We start from the raw sequence: 7,613 nt of genomic DNA, 5'->3' as shown, positions 1-7,613 counted from the left end.
AAGATTTTGAAGAAAAATGGAATTTCCCAAACTGCGTAGGAGCAGTGGACGGAAAGCACATAATGATTCTGCAACCAAACAAGACTGGAACTATGTATTACAATTACAAAGTAATGATAGAAATTTGAAAATAATTTCTGTGTAACGGAAAACATTTTTTACTTATTTTCAGGGATTTAATTCAATGGTGTTAATCAAAAGAAAATAGAAAATAACACAAAGTGTCTATCAGTCATTTTAGAGTGCCTTTGGCACTGCTTGACATGCTTTTTGAAGCGCATGCCATTTTCAAATAATTTAAGCCAATCAGGTTGTTCATCGAAGAGGTAATCGTTTCGGTAAAATCAGGTGTGCGCCGCCAAGCGGTCAACTGTAATAGCGGCGGAGGGTCGCGAAACTCGCGATACGTCGCATTAGCGTTCTACTTTCGAGATTTCGTCTGCTTTCAGTTTCTTCAGGTTGTTAACTTGTTACCGGCCAAGTTAAACGTTTTTAAGGTATTTATATTTGTAAAGTCGATAAAATTTAATGAACAAATGTCGTTAAATAAGTCTGGCTCGACCGACAAAGGAAGCGCGTTAAAATCACAATCAACCCAGTGCAACCTTTATTTACAAGACCTTTTTGAGGGTAAGGCCAAGGCTTCGCGAGCTAAACATAAACCTACTGTCAGTTCACTGACTCAGACTGAAATTATTGGAACTGTTATATCTCATACGGCTGGGAATAATTTAAATGCATTCGTGATTGCAAAGGAAAAAGCCCAAAATCAGAGAGAACTTTCAAAGAAGGTAAAACTGATCGACAAAGAAACATCAACAGTAGAGATACTTAAAGTTCCAAAACTGATGCAAGATGCCCCCGTTATACTTTACGATGTTGAAAGTTACATTTTAAATAAAAACTTAAGTTCCTTTCTGTTTGTAATATACTCATAAATATTACTCCATTATAATGAAATATTACATTTATAGATTACATTGAGATGAGATATAAGAAAAATTTCTATGGAAAATATGCCCATTTAGAAGTTACGTTAAAGAATTCTGCCTTGCCTGTTTCGCCATCAGTACATTATGCTGATACACCAGTTCGTCTCTTGTTTTCTGTTAATGGCACGCTGGCTGTACTGCGTTTATTCAAGAAGCCTGAAGAGATGAAATTCACCCTTTTGAATGATCAAACCACCAGCGTTCGTATCGATTTTGACATTGTAGACAGAAGTTTGCTCATCCTAGCTCCTAATCACGTATATTGCCCAGGGATATCAAAGGTAAGCTTTTACTTTTCAGGGTTTCTTTATACGCTTGTTCTTTATTCCAACTAATAATCAATATTTAATTATTTTAAAGGATGATTGCGGAAACCTAACTACTAAAAACTTGGAATCATTTATATACCCTTTCGAACGATTTCAATCTGTTGATTGCACCGTCTCGTTTGTTCCACCACAGAATGTCCCAAAAGTGAAATTAGAGCAAGGAGTGTATCAGTGCCAAAATTCCCGAGCTTTAAATAGGTATCTCAAAGACCAAAAGGAAAAGAAAGATGCAGTAAGCCCAAGACGAAAACTCAAAAGAACATCCGCTGATTCAAGGTGTACAATAGGTAATTTAACCCCAAAATCACGCGCGAAACGATTTAAACAAAATCGCATCCGGGTATACAATCAAAATAAGAAAATTAAAGAACTGGAAAAACTTTTGGATGATGCACGACTTCAATTGGAAGGTGAACAAAATGGTCAAATGATCAAACTAGTTTCAGAGGTTACTCGTAAAGGTCAAAATGAGTTGGAAAACGTTTTCAAGGAAGCAACTTCTAAGAATAAATTACTTGGTAAGGCAATGAGAAAGGCGTGGGAGACCGATTCAATCCCTCTAGAAGAAAGAAATGATTTTCTAAAAGATCAAGTGAAGTGTACCAAAGGCTCAAAAGGTAACAGGTGGAGTGCGCTGACATACAGAGTTGCCCTAGCTGTCTTTTCGCGTTCACCCGCTGCTTACGAAGCTTTGGCATCGTTTGACATTTTGCAGCTTCCGAGTATTTCTACTTTGCGAACAAAAGCGAGAGAAATACCATCTGATCAAGGAATTGATTTGAATTATTTAAAGACCGAAGCCCAAAGATTTGACGAATACATTAACAGTACGTACAAAGGTGAAACAAAGCCCAAAGAAGGAGTACTGATATTTGATGAGGTGAAAGTCATTGGAAAGCTCATTTGGAATTCTCGCAATGAAAAGTTTCTTGGCTGTACCTTACAACCGGAAGAATATCCCTCTTTGGATGATCTTTACCAAGATGTACCCATTTCTGAAGTTCTAGAAGGGGAATACGTCCTTCAATATTTGTGGAGATGCGTTTGCACGAACTTTGACATAGTCGGTCCGTACTTTATGACATCCAAACCTGTTTCCAACGCCTTGATAACGTCTACCCTTCAGAGAGTCATGTGGGCATTTCACACTGTTGGTCTTACCACAATTGGACTTGTATGTGATGGCGGAAGCAACAACATAGCTGCGTTAAGGCAAAGTCTGGGTGTGCAAAAGTTCCAAACACACGAGTTGAAAACAGATGGGTCAATAGATTTCTCCATCAAGGTTAAATTTAGAAACCCCTTTAATCCTTCATTATGGGTTTATTGGATAGTTTGTCCCAGTCATGAAATGAAGAATCTAATTAATGCGCTAGAGCATTCAAAAGCCAAAGGAACCAGGTACTTTGTTAGAAACGGAATTCATTTCGGCTGAAATCAAATTGTTGATTTGAAGAAACGCGAAGATGCTCGTAGAGATGCGGATGAACTGTCGCAAGTTAAAGGTTTACTACAGTCGCACATAGATAGAGATTCGTGGACGAAGTTAAACGTGACACCTACTAAAATAATGCAGCAGCGTCCAGTTCTTGGAGAATTGTACAATTATGCCAATCCGAAGTTTGAAGATAAGCCTGAAGACGGAGATGCTGTAATGGAATGTTTTTTCTATCTAAAATCTTGCAACGAAATTTTTGAAGAGGGATTATTATGCCACAAGCGAGCCGATTCAATTGATTCTGCCCCAATTCAGTCTATGCTTAAGGGCCTGAGATATTTTGAAGATTGGGCTAGTGAAGTTATCAGGTGCGATGACAATATTGGCCAGAATAAAAGTTTTTTAGCCTGGCAGACGTGGGAGCTTCTCCGTATCTCCGTTAATGGGTTTGTCGGATTGGTAACCGAATTTTGCAGTAGACACAGAAATGAATACATCTTCCCTGTCAGAATAAATGGATCTGCGATAGAAACTGTATTTAGTCAGATGAAGTATATTGCAGGTGGTAAACTGATGAGTACAAATTATAGAAGCGCAAAACGCTCTCTATCAATCAAAGCTTGCACTAAAACCTCGCAAAATTGTGAAGCCTCCTATCGAAAGGTTGGGTTAGATATTCTTTATGATGGTGAAAATAGTAATAAATAGTAAAAAAACAAAACAAATTCAAAATAATTAGTAAAAAATAGTTAAAAAACCTAACTGAAAATAAATAGTAACAAAAGAAAATAACAATAAATATTTTCTTTAGATAGTAATAATAGACTTCTTGCAAATGTTAACAAAAGTTTACTTCAACCAAAGTTGTGTTTACAGCACTTATGTTTTTAAAAGAAGCACATCAAAATTTAATAAATAAAATCTTTGGCTAATTTTCTTTTGACGATCCTTCCTCTACGTGTTGATCTTAAGGGGGAGACGCAAGGTTTTGGCTTAGAAGTTGGAAGAGTTTCATCTGCAAGTTTGGAAAGCGTAGAGTTGGCAGTGTGGTTTTGAACAGATTCCTCTATCACTTTGTTATCACAGGTTTTTGGTTTTTTAGGGTTGTTATTGCTCGCCACCATTACTTCCTCGCCACAGTTTGGTTTTTTACGATTATTACTGCTTGCTACAATCACTTTTTTATCACAGTTTTGCTTTTTAGGATAATTTTTGCTTTCTACTATCATTTTTTATCACATTGTTTTTGTGTTTCTGTATTGCTTTTTACTATCACTTTTTTATCACATTGTTTTTGTGTTTCTGTATTGCTTTTTCCTATAACTTTTTTATCACTTATTTTGGGCAACACTTTGGAAGAGTTTTCTTCCCTGTTTTTCTGGATAACTTTTTTCCCGCTATTTTTAAACTCTAATATTGAATTGGATTTTTTAGCTACTGTGGTTAAATTTTTCGTGATGTTATACAGCTTGCAGCGTAACGTTTGGCCTCCTTTACTTCTCTTGCCTCTAATTTCATTTCGTCTACTGATTTCTCCCCTGACCATGTCTGCAATTTTAGCGTGGCCAATTTTTCGTTGCCAAATGACTCTCAACTTTTCTAAGTCTTCGCGTTTAAAACCTTGTTTCATAACAGCCGGGATAGTTATTACCACTTCATGGAACATTTGTTTCAATCTCTCGTCACTAGTGACACGGGCCATTGTTTTCACTACAATTAATTAGGTCAGATATTAACATAATAGGTCAATATTCTAAAATTAATTCTCAATAAATTACTTACAAATGCTTTTTGAGGGACTATTGCTGAGCATCCACTTCTTGTATTCTGCGACGACAATTCTGCTAATTTCAGTTACATATGGAATTAAAACTGTAGCTGGTAAAAACATGCTCCCGCTGTTCAGCATAACTAACGCAGGTGTCATCTTTTGGTAGGAGCTCGGTGTTTCTGACACTCAAATTCATTTTGTATAACAAATGAGCTTCGTCTCTTGGTTTTTGCTTTTGCATGTTGTTTTAGTTTAGTTTCCAAATTTCTCCTAAAGTACCACCTCCAAGTCTATTTATATTGTAAAGGCGATCAGTCTTAATATGTCTCAAAGAAGACTTTTTAACTTCAATCTCGTTAGGATCCATTTTTCCCATGGTCCACCCAAGCTTGGGAAATATGAGGATTAAATCCGGGCCCTTGTTTTTGCCTTCTAAAAAATAGTTCAAGAAGACCCATGTACAGTTCCGGCACTGCTTTTAGTGTTATTGTACGTAGTCTGCTAGACTCACCAGTGGCGTCGCCAGGGTCTCGAATTTGGGAGGGCTTAAGCCCTCTCTAAAGTATTGTGTTTCCAATTTTTCAAAACACATCACTTTGATCATGACACCCTCTTGTGTATAAGGCGAATATTAGAGTAATAAACTAAGGAATAGTAATTAAGGACTGAACGCATATTTTATCACAAAAGCTTTCGCATCACACAAATTAATTTTATTACTGTTAAAATTTTTGATTATAACTTGACACTGACTAAATCAGGACTAGGCTAAACTCGAGTGTGACTAGCGGACGTGCTTAATTGAGGGGGGGGGCAGTTAATGGTAAAATTTCAATTATTCGATTCGGAGATCCACAGGTACTTTAGTGGGTGGAGGACGGGGAGAAGTTATTTTTTAGACCTTGCTTAGGAAGGCAGGCGATTGAGGCGGATGGGGGAAAAGATGTTGCCCTCAGTGCTTGGGACGGTGTAGGGTAGCTATGCTATAGAAAAATCATGAAAATAACTGTTTTGACTGTATACATAAATAAATAAATATGACATAGTATTTCAATGTGTATTTCACTTCCATATAGTAAAAACTTAAATTCACCCCAAATGAATAATTAGGAGAGTCTTTCGGTAAATGTAAGGGGGCGCTTTTAGGAAATTTTAGGAGGGGCTTCAGAGAATTTACAGGGAGCTCGAGCGCCTACAAAAAACCCCTGGAGACGCCACTGAGACTCACTAGTGCAAAGGCTTATAGATAGTGGAATTGTGGCGTTAACTGTGATATTTTTCTGATTACGGGCTAGATGGAACAATTTGAGCTAGTCGAGGTTGTTCATAAAATTGTATTAGAATTAGGCGACCGCCATTTTGATAAAAACTTTGGAAATGAATTTCAAAGAGAGTTCCACTTAAGATTTACAAATAATTATCCTTCAGCAGCGGGAGAACAACCAAACTTTGGAGTAACGGGACTCGTGAAAAGATTGTGCAATAACTTTTTAAATATTTATCAAAATATTAGTCGAGGTAAACTTAAAAAGAATGTTGAGAAGAACACGAAAACCGTAATTGATTGTCATAATTCAATAGCAAATGATTTTAATTGCCTTTCATCTTATTTCAACTTTAATGATTGTGTCGAAGCTGATGTTGATAACAACACGAAACTACAGATATTACACGCATACGGTAGAGCTGTCTATAGTACCATTAAAGATCATCTACCGAAAAGAATACCTCCAAAAGAATCCAACCTTAAAAACTTAAAACTACTGAAGATTTTTAAAAATATACTCTTAAGTATTGGAGGGGGTTGTATTGGAGAAATTTGGAAAGTATCAAAACAACGGCTAATGTACAAACGACGAAAGCTCTCAGAGGCACTGAGGAAGTCTAGGGTATTATATTGGTGTTGCATGAAGTATCGGATGAATCAAAGTGAAAAGAAGAAAATACGGTTTTCTGGGATCAGAAAAAGAGATCGTGGCGGCTTTTTTATACCTATATATGAATTTCAAACGTATTTAAGAAATGAATGAGAAGGTTTTGACTCTTGATGGCATTAAGATTCATGGAAATATAGCTAAAATAAGTGTGCATGCCAAATGTATTTCATTATTAATAAAAATGGTAACCATTTCCATTACTGTCATGATTTAGGCAGCAGCAAAGGCTGTGAACGAAGATGAAAACCTTGAAAGAGACTTCTTAACAGCTTCTCATGCCTCAAGTCCACATCTAACAAAAACGATCAACTTCTGTTTCAAAAGGAATGGCAACGAATAATGTTGCACGCAAGAACCAATGAAGTGTTAACAGCATGGGACGCAAAGCTCTCAGAAAAAGGCAACAAGGCGCAGAAAGGATGCGCGTCTCTTAGAGACACATTATTTGTTGAGTCAACCAAATGCAAAGGAGAAATTAAAACTGTGCCAAAAACCCGATGTGGAAAATTTGAAAAACAAAACCTCAAAAGAAACTACGGAAAGACTGAAACGAAATGATAACGCTAAAAACAAAAACAAGAAAAGAGAAAGCCCAGAAATCGTGAAAAACAAAGAAAAATCCAAAAAATTAAAACATCTCAATAAGGATGAGAAAGCAAACAATTTCAAGATTTTGAAAAAACCAAATAATAAACATCATCGTTTTGATCACAAAAGAATGAGCTGTGATAAAAAGAACTGTGATGAAATGGACAACAAGACAGTTTCACCCAAACAGGAAACTACAGCTGCAACCGTAGATAAGAAAGTGAAAACAGTGGTTGACAGTATCTCAACTTATAACCCAGAAACTGAAATTAAGTCCAACAAAAGAAGGCGAGTCATGCCAAGGCACTTACGCGATTATGAAATATAGTTGTTAAAGTTTAAATTCGCACATTGTACGCCTAAACCAAATACCTCAACCCAAATATTAGTCAATCAGTAACAATATAATTGAAAATGTAAATGTCACTCACGGCAAAGGAAGTACAAATTATAAATAACCTAGTTTCAGTATTAATATTCCTTAAAGTGAAAGGGAAACCATTCAAATATTTTTGTGATATTTATTATTTTATTCCCAATGTAAATGTTCCTTAATGC

This window comes from Phalangium opilio, unplaced genomic scaffold, assembly GCF_054372755.1.
Source record: "Phalangium opilio isolate 3A_F unplaced genomic scaffold, DU_Popi_V2 ptg000095l_1, whole genome shotgun sequence".
NCBI lineage: Eukaryota > Metazoa > Arthropoda > Arachnida > Opiliones > Phalangiidae > Phalangium > Phalangium opilio.
This window is presented reverse-complemented; position numbering follows the sequence as displayed.